This window comes from Eurosta solidaginis, chromosome 2, assembly GCF_040869045.1.
Source record: "Eurosta solidaginis isolate ZX-2024a chromosome 2, ASM4086904v1, whole genome shotgun sequence".
Classification (NCBI taxonomy): Eukaryota; Metazoa; Arthropoda; class Insecta; order Diptera; family Tephritidae; genus Eurosta; species Eurosta solidaginis.
The window spans coordinates 174,693,289-174,715,308 of NC_090320.1; the positions used below are offsets into that span (position 1 = coordinate 174,693,289).

Below are 22,020 nucleotides of genomic sequence, written 5' to 3' on the forward strand. Positions count from 1 at the left end.
GCTAAGATAATTTACAAACTTGGCACCCAAAATGTGGTAGCTGACGCTCTAAGTCGTCAACAATTTAATCAATTATTCACTGATAATGATTCGATACATTCACAAGATAGTTCTCCCTATAAACAAATAAATCAGTAAACCATTTTAGTAATCAAATAATAATCGAACCAATAGGAAATAATCTAATACAGATACATAAAGAACAAATATTTGATAACGTAGACACACCATTTACTTCACGACAATTGAAACGCTAAAACATGATCTAAAAGAGGTCATACAACCAAACAAAGTAAATGCAATCTTCACGACAGTAGAAATATTATTCTTAATAGAAAAACCGGTCTTAGAAAAATTTCCCGCCGTAAAAATTATTATAACGAACTCACTAGTCGAAGATGTAACAGACATTGATAGACGTATGTACTAGTATTGTAGAAGAAGTACATAACCGAACGCATAGAAACTTTAAAAATAATATAAGAGAAATAAATGATAAATATTATTGGCCTGATATAGTAGAAATTACTAAAGCTCAAGCAAAAATATGCGAGATATGTAAAACCTGTAAATACGAAAGACGCCCAAATAAAATACCTTCTGTAAAATCACCAATCCCAAATAAAGTAGGAACTCATATATACATAGATACATTTTACATGAATAGATTAACGTATATATGTACAATTGATAAATACTCAAAATATTGTTATCTGAGACAAATACAAACATAAAAGATATATATGTATACAACTAGACGAAATACTCTCACAAATTTTCCCAACCGCTAAAACATTAGTCAGCGATAACGAAGCTTGCTATTCTAGTATTTAAACGAAAATGTTATTATAAAGACTACAAATAATACATATCACTACACCAACATATCTTTCGACAACTAACGGTCAAGAAGAACGGTTGCATAGATCCACCGCAGAATTAACAAATTCATTAGCAAAACAACACAAATCAAAATAAGAGGATATAATATTTGAAGCTGTAAAACAATATAATAAAACTATAAATTCAACCACAGGATTTAAACCCGAGGACGTGTTTTTTAATCAACAGGGGTATCCTGATATAGAAGAAAAATTAAAGAGGACAAAATTCTAAATTCACAACAAAGAAACTTTATAGACATCACTTATCAAGAAGGAGACGTCATATACACTAAACTCCACTGTAGGGATAAATCAAAGAATAAATTTCGTAAAAATATTGTGAAAACTGACAACGGAAGGCCTATTACGACGATTAAGTATAAAATAGTACATAAAGATAATATACGAATAACTTAAAAATGAAAACCTTTCCAATCGTATTATTAATAATAATAATACATGCATCAACTATATATAACATAACTAATTTAGGAAACAAGGACTATGTATTAATTAGTATAGTATAGTATAGTTTATCAATTCAGTCTATGATCAAGAATCTTACACACTAGATACAATAACATATTAAAAATAAAATAAATATAAATATTAAACATATACAATAGGTACAACATTATGTAAAGAGTAAGTCAAAGGAAGCCTTGAATGTATTTCTGGACGCAGAAAAATTAATATTTAATCTAGTAGAGAGCTTATTTAATTCTGTAAGGGCGCGGAATATTGGGCTAAAATAAAAGTAATTTGTTCTACATGAACTCCAGTAAAAAGGCAGGAATGCGCGAAGATTTTTTGCGGCACATTAAACGATATTTTCGCAAGAAGAGTCGCACAGTCCAAAGAGCCCACAATTAAGTCGTACACAAACATAACCAAGTGCACCTTTCTCCTCGCTTCAAGTGATTGCAGATTGATCAGTTGACAACGAGAAGAATAAGAAGGCAGCGGGTTATCAAAATGTATGGAGTTCAAAGCAAAACGGACAAACTTTCTTTGAACTCTTTCTATTCTGGCCGAATGATTACTGTAGATGGGGTTCCAGATATTGGAAGCATATTCATTTTTGGAGCGCACTAACGATATATATAGGGCTTTCTTAGTATACGGATCTTTAAAGTCCCTTGCATATCTGCGAAGAAAAGCAAGGTTCCTGTAGGCCATTGGGAGCACATAACATATGTGATTGGTGAATGTGAATTTTAAGTCAAAGTCAACGCCTAGATCAACATGTTCGTTAATTAACGCCAACTGGATGCCTGAAATAGAGTACAACGAAGAATAGTAGCTCATTTTGAGCAAGACATACTAAAGCATTTTTTAACATTTAAGAAAAGATTATTGGCGCGACACCAATCATCCACATTATTAAGGTCACTTTGCAGAAGGCAGGAATCCGAAGGGGAAAACTGGAGTCTTTGAAGCAGGAACCAATATCATTTATGAAAAGCACAAACAGGAGTGGACCGAGAATACTTCCCTGAGGCACTCCAGATGTTGCGACAAATGAGTGGGACTTAAGATTTTCGATCTTAACACACAAGAATCTATTCGTCCGGTAGGATTTCAACCAGCTTAAAAACACAGACTGAAAGCCAATACACTCAAGTTTATATAAGAGAATTTGGTGAGAGACTTTGTCGAAGGCCTTCGAGAAGTCCGTGTATATAGCATCAACTTGAGATCCATCTTTAAATGCGGATATACAAAAATCCGAGAAAGACGCCAAGTTAGTGACAGTAGAGCGTCCGGAAGAAAAATCATGTTGATTGGGTTCAACAATGCGTTTGACTATAAAGGATAGTTTATCTTTTATTATATGTTAAAAGTTTCGAACAAACAGTAAGTTTAGCAATAAGGCCTATAGTTTGAAACATCGTTTTTATTCCCGGTTTTGAAAATCGGTGTTATCGAAGCACATTTCCATCTATCAATAAAAATGCCAGATGAGAGAGACAAATTAAAGATGTAGCAAAGAGATGAACATAAAGATCCACTGCAGTTCTTCAGAATATACGCGCAGACGCTGTCGCATTTCAGTGAGGGCTTTATTGTTAACATAGCATTGCCAACGTCGGTATTGGAGATCGTGAGCGATCCAAAATCTAATCGTTCATTGACAGCAGAGAGCTGATTCGGAACAGCAGCATCATCTTCAAAATTAGATTTAAAGAATTCAGCGAAGAGTTCAACAGAACCATCCAGAGACTGCGCGCACTTGCCATTAAAGTTCATGCAAGTGGGAATATTAGAAGAGCCACGTTTGGAGCAAATAAAATTCCAAAAAACCTTAGGATTTACTTTTAGATCCGTTTCGAGCCTTCCCATATACTGGTTATACAGAAATTTATCGAGAACGTTAAACTGTTTCACACTAGTTGTATATTGCTCCTTGAGGAACGTATCCGTAGTATTAGCCCTATACAACTTTTTATACTTATTTCGTTTATTTTTTAGACTTTTTAGAGCTTTGTTGTACCAAGGCAGTGTGTATAGTTTTGGCCCAAGAGGAGGCACCTTGATATTAAAAATCTCACACAACTTATACAGGAAGGTATCGTAGCAAGCGCTGACGTCCTGAGAATTAAATATTAAATAGATTTATTACCAGCAACAAAAGGCATTAGATCCAACGTATATATTTACTAAATACGATTATCAAATATAACTCGAATACTAGAACCATATGAGAATATAATAAAGAACGGACATACATAATTTAGAACAGAATCTCGAAATGAAGATATTATCGAATAAAATTGAAACCCGTAGAATTAATAAAAGAGCATTCGATTTTTTTAGGCACAGGATTAAAATGGACCATAGGAACGCCAGACCACGACGATATGATAGAAGTACAAACTCGAATTAATCCATTATTAGAAAACAATAACAAGCAAAGATTAATAAATAATCAATTTGAGAAAACATTTGAGACACTTAATATAAAAGAACTATCTGAAACTACAGTAATAACAGAAGCTTATAATGAACTAAATAATATAATTACCTCAATTAATTTAGCAAAACATAATAATTTTTTATCTAATTCACTAAACCTAAACGATGTCAGAAATATTATACAGCACCAAAACACAGATGTAACTACAATAAATATTTTAAATTATTCCGATAAACATGTCATTCAATATGAAAATAACATAATCCTGATGTATAAATACCCAATAGTAGATAAGAAATGTACAGGATATGAAATATCTACTCTATCTTAATATAAAGGAAAAATATTAATGGACAAAAGAATCGCAAAATGTAACACTAAGTTTATTAGAATAGTTTATTAAAATTAAAAAATTGCAAAAAATTTATCTCTCAAATAATATGTGAAAAAAATTCAGAAGATTCTTGTACAACTCAAATATTGGATAAGAGAAATGCTGAATGTAAATTTATAAAGGAAAATAATGTACCTATACAGATACTTGAAAAAGGAAATATTTTAGAAACGGGAAAACATATAGTAGAAGGAAATGAAATAGAAGGTATAAAACTTATTCAATTTAACGAAACTATAACAACAGATAATATAATTTACAAAAATCAAGCCAAAACCCTATCTAGAATTATACATGAAAGACATGAAAAAAACTAACAGTGTTAGAATTGTTAGAATCAGAATCAATATACAAATTTAATAATATAGAATAATTATCTACAATATTTATACTATTGAACAGCATCCTATAAAATATACATTAATAATAACTACAATAATTATCACTTGTATAATATTAGTATTCCTAACACTAAAAATAATCAAGATCAGGAACGAAATGGCAATAATAATAGTAACCGAAGGAATACAAAGAAGTTATCTAGCAGAGCTTATGAGAGTACAAAGATTATGAAGCGAGGGCGATACATTTTTAAGGAGGAGGGGAGTTAATAGAAATGAAATATGTATAAATTTAAATCAAATTAAAAATTATTGTTAAGTTGGTTTTAACGGTTTGTAGTATTTAATTAGTACATCAATTGCCGTCCTCAAGACTGAGTTTGTTATTTTTGTAAAATTGATATTGTATAAGTTTCTTTATATACATATTAGACCAAATACGTTCAATAAATCTTGCTCATTTTCTACTTATAATAATAAAATATAATAGTATATTGTTAAATTTTTGAGCTGAAGGCCAATTTAAATAAAAACACAACTTTTTGTATTATAGTTGTATAATTTATTCTTGTCGATATTTCGGCTTTATTCTAAAGCCATCTTCGTGACTAGGGGTATAAAAAAACAAACTATTGGAACGTATTCATCATAATGTTTACGTATATACATATGTATAATAAGCGACTTACTCATATAAATATGTTCGATCGACTAAATTAGCAATGGACAAAAATCTGTGCTGAAGGTACAAAAAGCGAAAGCATGAAAAATAAACAAATGTACAATACATGTAACAATAAGACATAACTTAGTATGTATATCAACCCCGTTTTGCTTAGTTGTTGTCTTGAAGTATGCTGGATGCTGAATATTCTTATTTAAGTGAGCGCGGTGTATGTTGTTGTTGTTTCAAAATCAAATTGCGATAAGAACTCGCACAGTGGGCAGTGTCCATTTTAAAATTAATTCGTTTTTCACTAGCAGTGTTCAATATATGTAGCATTTCTAAGGTAAGGTTTTTGGTAATGTTTTTCCTTCTCCAATATATTTACGTTCTCAAAATCAGGGTGATGTCCTGTATCTTTGCAGTGACCGGAAATCCTTGTCATGAGCTTGAGTTTTGTTGTCCCCACATATACCTTCTCGCATACGCGGGACCCGTCGCCGTTGCATGGGATTCGATAAACTACGTCAGATTTCTCGAACTTGGGGATCTTATCCCAAAAAAAAAAAATATAATAATATAAAAATAACTTGTAAAATCTTAATTTAACAAAAATAAGTATTATAATTTATAATTTATTATAATTCTATTCTAAAAAAAACATACACATATACATATTATCTTACGACGGTTCTGAAGTTTGCATACCCATTTTATAGAAATAGTTTTTTTGTTTGTATTCTATTGCCTATTGTAACTACAATAATGATTTGGTAAAACACAAACACTAGCTTGCGTGATCGTCGGCATAACGGATTACTTATCGAAATAACTCATAAAACGAATTATGCTATGAATGAACCTATAACTAGTACTATACATCTAGCAAATCGTTTCAGTAGTGGTATTAATTTTAATAACAGCATATATAAGTCCAAGCTTGAATTGTTTTCAAGTTTTAACTAGTCTTTAAGAAAGCATGTAGTTATCGAAATGTAAGAATTGAAGTAGATTATGGTCAGTGCAAAGCATTTATCAAACACCAAAGGCATGTCTCAATTGGGTGAATCCAATTTCAAGGGGTTGTGTTGCGCAACCCTCTCAAGGGGTTGGCAGCGCAACATATAGCTTCTCCAACCCAATTGTCAACCTCACTTACCCGTGGCGAATCCTGTTTCATTGACATCCGAGGCTCTGGCGATGCCAAGTTCCTCATGGAACTAGGGGGTGGAGAGGGCGGGATGGCCTAGAAGGTTTAATGTGGTCATATAAATCGTTCCCGAGATGGTTGGGCTAGTACCTTAATGGTGCTTTGTTACCGCAACGTACTGGATCTATATCCGGCAAAGGACCATCAACATCGGTAACACTCCCCAAAGCCTTCAGGGAGTGTCTTCATCGTTAATACAACAACAACAACAAAGCATGTACTTTTAGACTGAATGAATTAAATAAATAAATAAAATGCGCCCTAAAAGAAATTACTAGTAATAAGATTGACATTATTGTCAAGTTGACTTAGCACATTCTTTTTAACGGCTGGCAACTTAGCACATTTACACATAATTGCCCACAGCACGTAAAAATGAAAAATTAAACAATTTTTTTTTTGTGATCGATGTATTTTGAATTCAGTTTTAAAACTGCATTGAAATACAATTTTTCAGAAAAAGTGACTAGCACATTTTCACATTAAGCTAACGATATGTATATATGTACCAGAGCTGATGAAGAATGAAATCATTTGCTTTTTGAAATTAGAGCTTTTCTACAATCAGTATTTCACAATTTTTTCTGCCTACGAGAATTATGCTATCATTTTTTTATACCTTTCATGAAAATGAAATGGTATATTAATTTCGTCACGAAACCGAAAATTGTAAGTCCTTAAAGGAAAATAGATAGACCCACCATTAAGTATACCGAAATAATCAGGTTGAAGAGCTGAGTTGATTTAGCCATGTCCGTCTGTCCGTCTGTCCGTCTGTCTGTTTGTATGCAAACTAGTCCCTCAATTTTTGAGATATCTTGATAAAATTTGCAGACCACAAAAAACCTGAAACTTTGCATCCTCACACAAAGTACCTACCTGTTTTTATACCTTACATGAAAATGAAATGGTATATTAATTTCGTCACGAAACCGAAAATTGTAAGTCCTTAAAGGAAAATAGATAGACCCACCATTAAGTATACCGAAATAATCAGGTTGAAGAGCTGAGTTGATTTAGCCATGTCCGTCTGTCCGTCTGTCTGTTTGTATGCAAACTAGTCCCTCAATTTTTGAGATATCTTGATAAAATTTGGTGAGCGGGTGTATTTGGGTGTCCGATTAGAAATTTGTCGGAACCGACCGGATCGGACCACTATAGCATATATCCTCCATACAACAGATTTTTCAGAAAAAGAGGATTTTTGTAATATCTTACCCAATTTAACAGATTGAAGCTTCAAACTTCACCATATACTTTCGTATATTACACATATTGTTGCCTGAAAAATTTTATGAGATCGGTCGTATATATAGTATATATCCCCCACAACCGATTGTTCAGATAAGGAACTTTTCGTAATTACTGCCCTATTTTAAGAGCTAGAGGCTTCAAATTTCAACGAATGCTTACGTATATAAAATATATTGTTGTCTGAAAAAATCATAAAGATCGGTGGTATATATAATATATATGGTGGTATATATAGTATATATATATAGTATATATATATATTTTTTCGCAAATTTTAGCCCCATTTTAACAGCTAGAAGCTTCAAATTTCACCGAATATTTACGTATGTAGCATATATTGTCTGAAAAAATCATAGAGATCGGTTTGTATATATAGTATATATCTCATACAACCGATTGTTCAGATAAGAAACTTTTCGCAATTTCTACCCCATTTTAACAGCTATAAGCTTCAAATTTCACCGATTGCTTACATACATAGCATATATTGTTGTCTGGAAAAATCATAGAGATCGGTTGAATATATAGTATATATCTCATACAACCGATTGTTCAGATAAGAAACTTTTCGCAATTTCTACCCCATTTTAACAGCTATAAGCTTCAAATTTCACTGATTGCTTACGTATATAGCATGTATTGTTGTCTGAAAAAATCATAGAGATCGGTTGTATATATAGTATATATCTCATACAACCGATTGTTCAGATAAGAAACTTTTCGCAATTTCTACCCCATTTTAACAGTTATAAGCTTGAAATTTCACCGATTGCTTACGTACATAGTATGTATTGTTGTGTCAAAAGATCATAGAGATCGGTGATATATATAATATATATATGATGGTATATATAGTATATATATAGTATATATATATTTTTTTTACGATTTCGGCCCCATTTTAACAGCTAGAAGCTTCAAATTTCACCAACTGCTTACGTGTATAACATATATTGATGTCTGAAAAAATCATTGAGATCGGTGGTATACATAGTATATATCTCATACAACCGATTGTTCAGATAAGAAACTTTGCGCAATTTCTGCCCCGTTTTAACAGTTAGAAGCTTCAAATTTCACAAAATGCTTACGTATATAGCATATATTGTTGTCTGAAAAAATCATAGAGATCGGTGGTATATATATTATATACTTCATATAAACTGTCATTTTGACCCCTTTTTTACGGCTAGAAGCTTCAAAATTCATCAAATTTCATCAAATAGTTACGTTTACGTCATATATTTTTGAAATACGTGATTCGTAGTCATAGTTTTTACATGCAGACCACAAAAAACGTGAAGCTTTGCATCCTCACACAGATTACCTACCTATTTTTTATTTTATATTTATCTTAAAAATCGTTTAGATATGTTCAAATTTCACCAAATGCTTACGTGTATAGCATATATTGTTGTCTGAGAAAATCATAGATACCGGTGGTATATATAGTATATATCCCATACAACCGATTGTTCAGATAAGAAACTTTGCGCAATTTCTTCCCCATTTTAACAGTTATAAGCTTCAAATTTCACCGATTGCTTACATATATAGTATGTATTGTTGTGTCAAAAAATCATAGAGATCGGTGATATATATAATATATATATGATGGTATATATAGTATATATATATATTATATATATATTTTTTTTACGATTTCGGCCCCATTTTAACAGCTAGAAGCTTCAAATTTCACCTACTGCTTACGTGTATAGCATATATTGATGTCTGAAAAAATCATTGAGATCGGTGGTATACATAGTATATATCTCATACAACCGATTGTTCAGATAAGAAACTTTGCGCAATTTCTGCCCCGTTTTAACAGTTAGAAGCTTCAAATTTCACAAAATGCGTACTTATATAGCATATATTGTTGTCTGAAAAAATCATAGAGATCGGTGGTATATATATTATATACCCCATATAAACTCTAATTTTTGCCCCCTTTTTACGGCTAGAAGCTTCAAAATTCATCAAATAGTTACGTTTACGTCATATATTGTTGAAATACGTGATTCATAGTCATAGTTTTTACACGCAGACCACAAAAAACCTGAAACTTTGCATCCTCACACAAAGTACCTACCTGTTTTTTATTTTATATTTATCTTCAAAATCGTTAAGGTATGTAGATCTGTTCACTATATATTTCTTATCTTATACATCCGATTATTCGGAGATTACGAACGGGATAAGATTATTGTTCAGCCCTGTTCATGAAAGGTATGAAGTCTTCGGCACAGCCGAAGACAGTCCCGTTCTTACTTGTTAATTCTACAATCATGCAGAGAAATAAGGATTTCATTCAGAACCGCATGCAATTGAAAAGAATGCTAAATCAGACTGCAGAAATAAATATACTGAAAGCAATGAGTGCACTTAGGTGATTTCACATTTTTGGTGTGTGAAGGCATGCATTCAGTACCAATCACTTGCTACAAAAATGCGCAAATAGTACCAAAACTAGTACGAAAAAATTTTTAGTTCCGTTTTATGAAAGCTTAGTTTTAAAATTTGGTGGAAAAAGTTTTTATGAAGATAATTAGCACGAGAAGAGTTAAACAACTTGCTCAAGAGCATTAAGCATGATAATTTTAAAAATATCCAGTTATATTCAAAACAAGTAAGGAAGGCTAAGTTCGGGTGTAACCGAACATTACATACTCAGTTGAGAGCTGTGGAGACAAAGTAAGGGAAAATCACCATGTTGTAAAAAGAACCTAGGGTACCCCTGGAATGTGTTTGTATGACATTTGTATCAAATGGAAGGTATTAAAGAGTATTTTAAGAGGAAGTGGGCCATAGTTCTATAGATGGACGCCATTTAGGGATATCGCCATAAAGGTGGACCAGGCCTGACTCTAGAATTTATTTGACCGATATGGGTATCAAATGAAATATGTTAATGATAATTTTAAAAGGGAGTGGGCCTAAGTTCTATAGGTGGACGCCTTTTCGAGATATCGCCATAAAGGTGGACCAGGGGTGACTCTAGAATTTATTTTGTACGATATGGGTATCAAATGAAAGGTATTAATGAGTATTTTAAAATGGCGTGGGCCTAAGTTCTATAGATGGACTCCTTTTCGAGATATTGCCATAAAGATGGAACAGGGGTGACTCTAGAATTTGTATCAAATGAAAGGTGGTAATGAGTATTTTAAGAGGGCGTGGGCCTTAGTTCTATATGTGGACGCCTTTTCGAGATATCACCATAAAGGTGGACCAGGGTTGACTCTAGAATTTGTTTGTACTATATGGGTATCAAATGAAAGGTGTTAATGAGTATTTTAAAAGGGAGTGGGACTTAGTTCTATAGGTGGATGCCTTTTCGGGATATCGCCATAAACGTGGACCAGGGGTGACTCTAGAATGCGTTTGTACAATATGGGTATCAAATGAAAGGTGTTAATGAGTATTTTAAAAGGGCGTGGGCCTTAGTTCTATGGCTGGACGCCTTTTCGGGATATCGCCATAAACGTGGACCAAGGGTGACTCTAGAATGCGTTTGTACAATATGGGTATCACATGAAAGATGTTAATGAGTATTTTAAAAGGGCGTGGGCCTTAGTTCTATAGGTGGACGCCTTTTCGAGATATCGCCATAAAGGTTGACCAGGGGTGACTCCAGAATTTGTTTGTACGATATGGGTATCAAATAAAAGGTGTTAATGAGTATTTTAAAAGGGAGTGGGCCTTAGTTCTATAGGTGGATGCCTTTTCGGGATATCGCCATAAAGGTTGACCAGGGGTGACTCCAGAATTTGTTTGTACGATATGGGTATCAAATAAAAGGTGTTAATGAGTATTTTAAAAGGGAGTGGGCCTTAGTTCTATAGGTGGATGCCTTTTCGGGATATCGCCATAAACGTGGACCAAGGGTGACTCTAGAATGCGTTTGTATAATATGGCTATCAAATGAAAGGTGTTAATGAGTATTTTAAAAGGGCGTGGGCCTAAGTTCTATAGATGGATGCCTTTTCGCGATATCGCCATAAACGTGGACCAGGGGTGACTCTAGAATGCGTTTGTAAAATATGGGTATAAAATAAAAGGTGTTAATGAGTATTTTAAAAGGGAGTGGGCCTTAGTTCTATGGGTGGACGCCTTTTCGGGATATCGCCATAAACGTGGACCAGGGGTGACTCTAGAATGCGTTTGTACAATATGGGTATCAAATAAAAGGTGTTAATGAGTATTTTAAAAGGGCGTGGGCCTTAGTTCTATAAGTGGACGCCTTTTCGAGATATCGCCATAAAGGTGGACCAGGGTGACTCTAGAATATGTTTGTACGATATGGGTGTCAAATGAAAGGTGTTAATGAGTATTTTAAAAGGGCGTGGGCCTTAGTTATATAGGTGGACGCCTTTTCAAGATATCGCCATAAAGGTGGACCAGGGGTGACTCTAGACTTTGTTTGTACGATATGGGTATCAAATGAAAGGTGTTAATGAGTATTTTAAAAGGGAGTGGGCCTAAGTTCTATAGATGGATGCCTTTTCGAGATATCGCCATAAAGGTGGACCAGGGGTGACTCTAGAATTTGTTTGTACTATATGGGTATCAAATGAAAGGTGTTAATGAGTATTTTAAAAGGGAGTGGGCCTTAGTTCAATGGGTGGACGCCTTTTCGGGATATAGCCATAAACGTGGACCAGGGGTGACTCTAGAATTCGTTTGTAAAATATGGGTATAAAATAAAAGGTGTTAATGAGTATTTTAAAAGGGAGTGGGCCTTAGTTCTATGGGTGGACGCCTTTTCGGGATATCGCCATAAACGTGGACCAGGGGTGACTCTAGAATGCGTTTGTACAATATGGGTATCAAATAAAAGGTGTTAATGAGTATTTTAAAAGGGCGTGGGCCTTAGTTCTATAAGTGGACGCCTTTTCGAGATATCGCCATAAAGGTGGACCAGGGTGACTCTAGAATATATTTGTACGATATGGGTGTCAAATGAAAGGTGTTAATGAGTATTTTAAAAGGGCGTGGGCCTTAGTTATATAGGTGGACGCCTTTTCAAGATATCGCCATAAAGGTGGACCAGGGGTGACTCTAGAATTTGTTTGTACGATATGGGTATCAAATGAAAGGTGTTAATGAGTATTTTAAAAGGGAGTGGGCCTTAGTTCTATAGGTGAAGGCGTTTTCGAAATATCGACCAAAATGTGGACCAGGGTGATCCAGAACATCATCTGTCGGGTACCGCTAATTTATTTATATATGTAATACCACGAACAGTATTCCTTCCAAGATTCCAAGGGCTTTTGATTTCGCCCTGCAAAACTTTTTCATTTTCTTCTGCTTAATATGGTAGGTGTCACACCCATTTTACCAAGTTTTTTTCTAAAGTTATATTTTGCGTCAATAGGCCAATACAATTACCATGTTTCATCCGTTTTTTCGTATTTGGTATATAATTATGGCATTTTTTCATTTTTCGTAAATTTCGATATCGAAAAAGTGGGCGTGATCATAGTCCGATTTCGGCCATTTTTTACACCAATACAAAGTGAGTTCAGGTAAGTACGTGAACTGAGTTTAGTAAAGATATATCGATTTTTGCTCAAGTTATCGTGTTAACGGCCGAGCGGAAAGACAGACGGTCGACTGTGTATAAAAACTGGGCGTGGCTTCAACCGATTTCGCCCTTTTTCTCTACCAAATTTCACAAGGATTGGTAAATTTTTGTTCGACTTATGGCATTAAAGGTACCCTAGACAAATTAAATGAAAAAGGGCGAAGCCACGCCCATTTTGAAATTTTCTTTTATTTTTGTATTTTGTTGCAACATATCATTACTGGAATTGAATGTTGACATAATTTACTTATATACAGTAAAGATATTAACTTTTATTTTAAAATTTGGATTTAAAAAAAATTTTTTTTAAAAAGTGGGCGTTATCGTTCTCCGATTTTGCTAATTTTTATTAAGCAGACATATAGTAATAAGAGTAACCTTCCTGCCAAATTTCATCACGATATCTTCAACGACTTCCAAATTACAGCTTGCAAAACTTCTAAATTACCTTCTTTTAAAAGTGGGCGGTGCCACGCCCATTGTCCAAAATTTTACTAGTTTTCTATTCTGCGTCATAAGTTCAACTCACGTACCAAGTTTCATCGCTTAATCCGTATTTGGTAATGAATTATCGCACTTTTTCGATTTTTCGAAATTTTCGATATCGAAAAAGTGGGCGTGGTTATTGTCCGATATCGTTCATTTTAAATAGCGATCTGAGATGAGTGCCCAGGAACCTACATACCAAATTTCATCAAGATACCTCCAAATTTACTCAAGTTATCGTGTTAACGGACAGACGGACGGACGGACGGACATGGCTCAATCGAATTTTTTTTCGATACTGATGATTTTGATATATGGAAGTCTATATCTACCTCGATTCCTTTATACCTGTACAACCAACCGTTATCCAATCAAAGTTAATATACTCTGTGAGCTCTGCTCAACTGAGTATAAAAAAGTATCATTCCGGCAATTTGAACATTCCTATCTTTTATATTAAATTTTTTATTGGAGTTGCTGATATAGTGACTTTTTTACTTGGCCATATTTAATTAACCCTCGGAGCATATTTGCTGATTCATTTTGTTAAGTTTCTTAACAAATTTCGCTCGCTTTTTTCGAAGGAGCCCTTTAAAGTCGCTGTCACTGCTTAAAAAAAATTAAGCTAAATGGGAAATAAATGCTTATCAAAATTTTTTCTTGGAAATTGTCATAGACAAAGCAAAATCACCCAAATAACACAAATCCCAAACGTAAGATTTTACAGCTCTGAACCCCAGATTACCCACTCATACATTTTTTGTTTTAACCTTAATTTTGAAAAATAACGGTTGAATAATATATTGCTTTCACAAATGCAATAGATTCATTCAGTAAGCAGAAGCATTTTTAAATTTCGAAAAATGAATACATACTTACCTTAAAGTTTGCATCATCGGTTTTCCCCGTGATCATTTATTTATCTCGATTAGTTTATGCCATTACGATGCAGATTGACAGATGAAACCAAGAACCTTATTATCTTGGGTAGAATAAAGTAAAATAGATATATCCAAGGTGTTATATCATTTGCGCACCATACAACAACATATGGCACATTTATATAAAAATCTGTGAAAATCGGCGTGATATCGAGCAATCTATTTAAGTGCGCTTTGGGTGTAAACTATTTACTTTACTGCAAAATTTCTAAACTGTACCTACTCTCTAAGAACCATGTATTTTACTTATCTTGGTATTCTTTATTTACTTTGTTTGTTTTAAGTGCTCTTTTTTCATAAAAAAAGTTTCTTGCACTTTTAATGTTTTTTATGTTATTAGTAAAATACGTGTACGTACTCACCGTACTAGTGTTTTAGATAATTTTTTCTAGTTTCCGAATAAGTGCAAAATGTGCTGCCAAATGGGTTAATGAATATGCCAACAAATTCCAAAACTTCACCTTATAATAGGGATGTTAATATTTTATAATTTCGGAACCACGGGATTTTCGGGATCTTGTATTGTAATTAATACCGGGATTAAATATTCTTTAGATTTCAAAAACTTAATCTACGAAAGTGCACAATGTTATTTGGGATAACCTTGTATGCATCAAATCATAAGGGTTAAATCAATTCAGAAATAAATAAGCTTCAAACTTCGTTGCATAATATTTTCAATTCAAACTAACAATCACATATTTTGAAAAAAAAATAAATAATATACTGTAACGAATTTGTGCAATTCCACTTATTTGCAACCTTATACTAACGTTCGTATCGCTAAACTGTTGAATAAATAACTCCAATATTCAATAATGCAAAATGGTCTTTATTAGACTACTTTCAAAATACTTCACAATAACACTTATACTTATCAGCTGATAGCGTGCTTCAATCAAACTGATTCCTCATGCCTCAGCTTGTGCTGCTTTTATACTCTTCGGTTTCCTCGATCGCATATTTCTAAGCGTTTCTCCTAGAATTTACTAGTTCGCTGAAGATTGCATACTTTTATGAGTATTTCAGAAATATGCATGTGAATTTGTAGTTTATAGTATCTCGCATAGCCACATGCGTGTGTATATGTGAGTATTAATCTGCTGATGATTGCATACTTTTGTGAGTATCTCAGATATATGCATGCGTTTGTGCGTATCTCTCCGCTGTTTGTGTAGACATAATGATTGATTTGGTTATGTACATACAAATTACTGCTTAGTATCGGCTTAGATATGACAGTATCCCTTAGTGTTGCTAATATTCGTCACAATACATTGTATAATAAGACCATAATTTCTTGAGAACCATTTAATCCATTGTGATCTGATAAATCAAAGAAATTTCATAACATCCGACTTATGTGTATGTTCTGCTTTTAAGCAACATTCAAAAAAGTACTACTACTAGAGGTTTGTATTTATTCGTATTGTAACGAATTTACTGCAAATCCTCTTATTTGCCCTTTTGCTAAGTTCGTATCACTAAACTGTTGAATAAATAACTCCAATATTGAATAATGGAAAAATGGCCTTTATTAAAGTACTTCACAATAACACTTATACTTTGCAACTAGCTGGCTTAATAACCAAACTGATAGCCTAAATGAAACTGACTTTCAAAATAATACTGCTATTGCTCGCTAGATAGCGTCTTAATCGAACCTCCCATAGCGCCTCTACTGCTGATGCTTTTATACTCTGTGATTTCCTCGTGGCATCTTCTAGGCGCTTCCAGAATTTTACTTAGTTAGTTATAAATTTCTCAACTACAACTACAGATGTATAATTTCTCATTTGAGTAATACTTGTACAAATTATTGCCCTCTCTCAGATAAGATGCATGTGTTTGTGCATTGCTTCTCCTCTGCTCTTATACGTACATATGTGTAGACGCAATTATTGATTCGTTTATGTAGATACATAATGATTGAATTATTGATGTGAATTCACGTCACTGCTTAGCATCGGCCTAGAGATGGCAGTACCCCTTAGTGTTGCTAATACTCGTAACAGTATGTATATGAATGTGCGCATGCTAAATTAATATTGAATTAGGTAAGCTTTAAAAAGCGGTTTTCTGGCGGCCCTTCATGTTTCTTAAGAAATTTGGAGTCCCGAAAATGTTAAATTTGTATTAAAGGTGAAGTTTCTGAACTTACATCGTTGGAATGCATGTTTAGGCAATTCTGAAATAAAAACAAGTAAGGAAGGCTAAGTTCAGGTGTAACCGAACATTACATACTCATTTGAGAGCTATGGAGGCAAAATAAGGGAAAATCACCATGTATGAAAATGAACCTAGGGTAACCCTGGAATGTGTTTGTATGACATGTGTATCAAATGGAAGGTATTAAAGAGTATTTTAAGAGGGAGTGGGCCATAGTTCTATAGGTGGACGCCATTTAGGGATATCGCCATAAAGGTGGATCAGGGCTGACTCTAGAATTTGTTTGTACGATATGGGTATCAAATGAAATGCGTTAATGAGTATTTTAAAAGGGCGTGGGCCTTAATTCTATAGGAGGACGCCTTTTCGAGATATCGCCATAAAGGTGGACCAGGAGTGACTCTAGAATTTGTTTTTACGATATGGGTATCAAATGAAAGGTGTTAATGAATATTTTAAAAGGGCGTCTGCCTTAGTTCTATAGGTGAACGCCTTTTCGAGATATCGCCATAAAGGTGGACCAGGGGTGACTCTAGAACAGGGCCATTCATTTCATAGCACAATTGTGTCCTCTCAATTCACACGCATATGATTCGCTCTGTCGTCATTAATTGAGTTAGTCGTCGCTTGGCATTTGGCGTAGCAACATCATTGGTGGGTATCGGCAGATCGGTATCAAAATATGTATGAAAAATTATGCGCCACACACATGCTTATTGTTAGCTCGTTGCTTGCTAGTCATAGTGTACAAGTACAAGTGTGTTGACTTATCTGTCAAGCATTCTGACAGGCACTCGCTGGATTCGGAATGACAGCGAATTCAAAATGGATACCATTACCGAGTGCGCCGAATGATTGAAAAATTGAAAAAGTCGATACGATTGGTAGTCAAAAATGTTGTCGTTGAGACCAAAAATGCGACTCTAGACCTGAGATTTCCATCAGGTGAGCGAGGCTGTTTGTAGTTTTGACGTTTATCGCTTAGTGAACACACTTGGTATAGGTACACTATGTTGCTAGTAAGCGACTAAATGAAAAATCAATTTACCCGCACGATTATCGCGTCGATTGCGCTCTCATTAATACAGATGCACTTTCAGTTTTGAATGGCCCTGCTCTAGAATTTGTTTGTACGATATGGGTATCAAATGAAAGGTGTTAATGAGTTTTTTAAAAGGGCGTGGGCCTTAGTTCTATAGGTGGACGCCTTTTCGAGATATCGCCATAAAGGTGGACCAGGGGTGACTCTAGAATTTGTTTGTACGATATGGGTATCAAATGAAAGGTGTTAATAAGTTTTTTAAAAGGGCGTGGGCCTTAGTTCTATAGGTGGACGCCTGTTCGAGATATCGCCACAAAGGTGGACCAGGGGTGACTCTAGAATTTGTTTGTACGATATGGGTATCAAATGAAAGGTGTTAATGGGTATTTTCAAAGGGAGTGGGACTTAGTTCTATAAGTGCCCGGCTTTTCGAGATATCGCCATAAAGGTGGACCAGGTGTGACTCTAGAATTTGTTTGTACGATATGGGTATCAAATGAAAGGTGTTAGTGAGTATTTTAATAGGGAGTAGGTTTTAGTTCTATAGGTGGACGCCTTTCCGAGATATCGCCATAAAGGTGGACCAGGGGTCACTCTATAATTTGTTTGTAGGATATGGTCATCAAATATAAGATGTTAATGAGTTTTTTGAAAGGGCGTGGGCCTTATTTCTATAGGAAGACGCCTTTTCGAGATATCGCCATAAAGGTGGACCAGGGGTGACTAGAATTTGTTTGTGCGATATGGGTATCAAATGAAAGGTATTAATGAGTATTCTAAAAGGGAGTGGGCCTTAGTTCTATAGTTGGACGCCTTTTCGAGATATCGCCATAAAGGTGTACCAGGGGTGACTCTAGAATTTGTTTGTACGATATGGGTATCAAATGAAAGGTGTTAATGAGTATTTTAAAAGGTAGTGGGCCTTAGTTCTATAGGTGGACGCCTTTTCGAGATATCGCCAGGGGTGACTATAATTTGTTTGTGCGATATGGGTATCAAATCAAAGGTATTAGTGAGTGTTCTAAAAGGGAGTGGGCCTTAGTTCTATAGGTGGACGCCTTTTCGAGATATCGCCATAAAGGTAGACCAGGGTTGACTCTAGAATTTGTTTGTACGATATGGGTATCAAATGAAAGGTGTTAAAGAGTATTTTAAAAGGTAGTGGGCCTTAGTTCTATGGGTGGACGCCTTTTCGAGATATCGCCATAAAGGTGGACCAGGGGTGACTCTAGAATTTGTTTGTACGATATGGGTATCAAATGAAAGGTGCTAATGAGTATTTTAAAAGGGAGTGGGCCTTAGTTCTATAGGTAGACGCCTTTTCGAGATATCGCCATAAAGGTGGACCAGGGGTGACTCTAGAATATGTTTGTACGATATGGGTATCAAATGAAAGGTGTTAATGAGTATTTTAAAAGGGTAGTGGGCCTTAGTTATATAGGTGGACGCCTTTTCGGGATATCGTTATAAAGGTGGACCAGGGTTGACTCTAGAATGCGTTTGTACAATATGGGTATCAAACGAAAGGTGATAATGAGTATTTTAAAAGGGAGTGGGCCTTATTTCTATAGGTGGACGGCTTTTCAAGATATCGCCATAAAGGTGGACCAGGGGTGACTCTATAATGTGTTTGTACAATATGGGTATCAAATTAAAGGTATTAATGAGAATTTTAAAAGGGAGTGGTGGTAGTTGTATATGTGAAGGCGTTTTCGAGATATCGACCAAAATGTGGACCAGGATGACCCATAACATCATCTGTCGGGTCCCGCTAATTTATTTATATATGTAGTACTACGATCAGTATTCCCGCCATGATTCCAGAGGCTTTTAATTTCGCTCTGCAGAACTTTTTCATATTCTTCTACTTAATATCCCCTCACACCCATTTTGCAAAGTTTTTTTCTAAAGTTATATTTTTCCTCAATAAACCAATCCAAATACCATGTTTCATCCCTTTTTTCGTATTTGGTATAGAATTATGGCATTTTTTTCATTTTTCGTTATTTTCGATATCGAAAAAGTGGGCGTGGTCATATTCGGATTTCGGCCATTTTTTATACCAATACAATGTGAGTTCAGATAATTACGTGAACTGAGTTTAGTAAAGATATATCGATTATTGCTCAAGTTATCGTGTTAACGGCCGAGCGGAAGGACAGACGGTCGACTGTGTATAAAAACTGGGCGTGGCTTCAACCGATTTCGCCCTTTTTCACAGAAAACAGTTATCGTCTTATAATCTAAACAAATACCAAATTTCACAAGGATTGGTAAATTTTTGTTCGACTTATGGCATTAAAATTATCCTAGACAAATCAAATGAAAAAGGGAGGAGCCACGCCCATTTTGAAATTTTCTTTTATTTTTGTATTTGGTTGCACCATATCATTACTGAAATTGAATGTTGACATAATTTACTTATATACTGTAAAGACATAAAATTTTTTGTTAAAATTTCACTTAAAAAAATTTTTTTTTAAAGTGGGTGTGGTCGTTCTCGGATTTTGCAAATTTTTTTTAAGCATGCATATAGTAATAGGAGTAACGTTCCTGCCGAATTTCATCATGATATCTTCAACGACTGCCAAATTACAGCTTGCAAAACTTCTAAATTACCTTCTTTTAAAAGTGGGCGGTGCCAAGCCCATTGCCCAAAATTTTACTTATTTTCTATTCTGCGTCATAAGTTCAACCCACCTACCAAGTTTCATCGCTTTATCCCTGTTTGGTAATGAATTATCGCACTTTTTCGGTTTTTCGAAATTTTCAATATCGAAAAAGTGGGCGTGGTTATAGTCCGATATCGTTCATTTTAAATAGCGATCTGAGATGAGTGCCCAGAAACCTACATACCAAGTTTGGTCAAGATACCTCAAAATTTACTCAAGTTATCGTGTTAACGGACGGACGGACGGACGGACATGGCTCAATCAAATTGTTTTTCGATACTGATGGTTTTGATACATGGAAGTCTATATCTATCTCGATTCCTTTATGCCTGTACAACCAACCGTTATCTAATCAAATTTAATATACTCTGTGAGCTCTGCTCAACTGAGTATAATAAAAAATGTATTCAGATAATTTTGCACACTAAGCGCACCAGTAGAATATGAGCGCATGTTTCGCAAAGTTTCTGCAAGCCTATCTATTGGGGATTTCCTTTCTTTCTTATTGTTACTATTTAATATTGTAACGATCACTAAATTTGTACAAAATGTTGCTTTTTTGGACAATATTTTATTAAATGAGGACGGAAACTTTCGGGAGAGCTGCGAAAATCGTGCAATATTTATTCCAGAAAAGAACACAAACATGTCCACTGCCAAGAGTTGGGAAAGGGTTTGTTTCATATACTTCACCCTTATATTGAACAATTGTAGTCTAAGCACTCCCGCAGTATTACTTTAGCAATTTTTTTTTGCATACTGACGGACCCACCGCACACATTAATTCTGTTTAACCGCTTCCACAAAATTTTTTTCAGAAAAATATACATATGTCGGTACATTCAACTACTGTGTTAAAAGCTACTTTGCATATTTGGTATTGCGTCATTGAATTAAATTTGTAACACAGTATGCGGCGAAAGGCACATGTGATCTTCCCTTTTTTTTACTGAGGTTTTATTTTGCTAGAAGCAAGGTAGAGTAATATTGCTCTATCGAATGTGGCCCTGAGTGATGTGTCAAAGTGAGTTTTATGATGAAAAGCACTTGTTGAAATTGCAAAGAGTATATGATGATACAGATATGTGGAGTTAGTTGAAATACATGATTGAGATTTTTGAAGAGTTTAGTTTTTATATTGGCAGCAATATCGACACATCGTTCGGGGACTCATTACGCTTCATAAAATGATGCCTTCAAAATATAATCGTGTCAGCGAAACGGAATCAAATGAAAACGTCGAGGTAACTCCGACACATACTTATTCTCAGTACTAAGAAGTTGTTTTCATGATATAACCCAAAGTAGAAAATTATGATCTTAATGTACGTTTTAGCACCACCAATTAAAGGACTTAAAGGACTCTAGTTTTTTATTACTATCATTTTCAAAATTCATTATCAAGTAAATGTAGCATTTTAGAAAAATTGTCTTTTGAAAAAAGGTGTTCAGAACG

At 34.6% G+C, this 22,020-nt stretch overlaps 1 protein-coding gene across 1 annotated transcript in view; it reads left to right on the forward strand.

Annotated features, from left to right (window-relative positions):
* Nucleotides 1-22,020, forward strand: part of LOC137240337 (golgin subfamily A member 6-like protein 1) — a 205,810-nt gene that overhangs the window by 124,047 nt on the left and 59,743 nt on the right. The gene's annotated exons all lie outside the window — the stretch shown is intronic.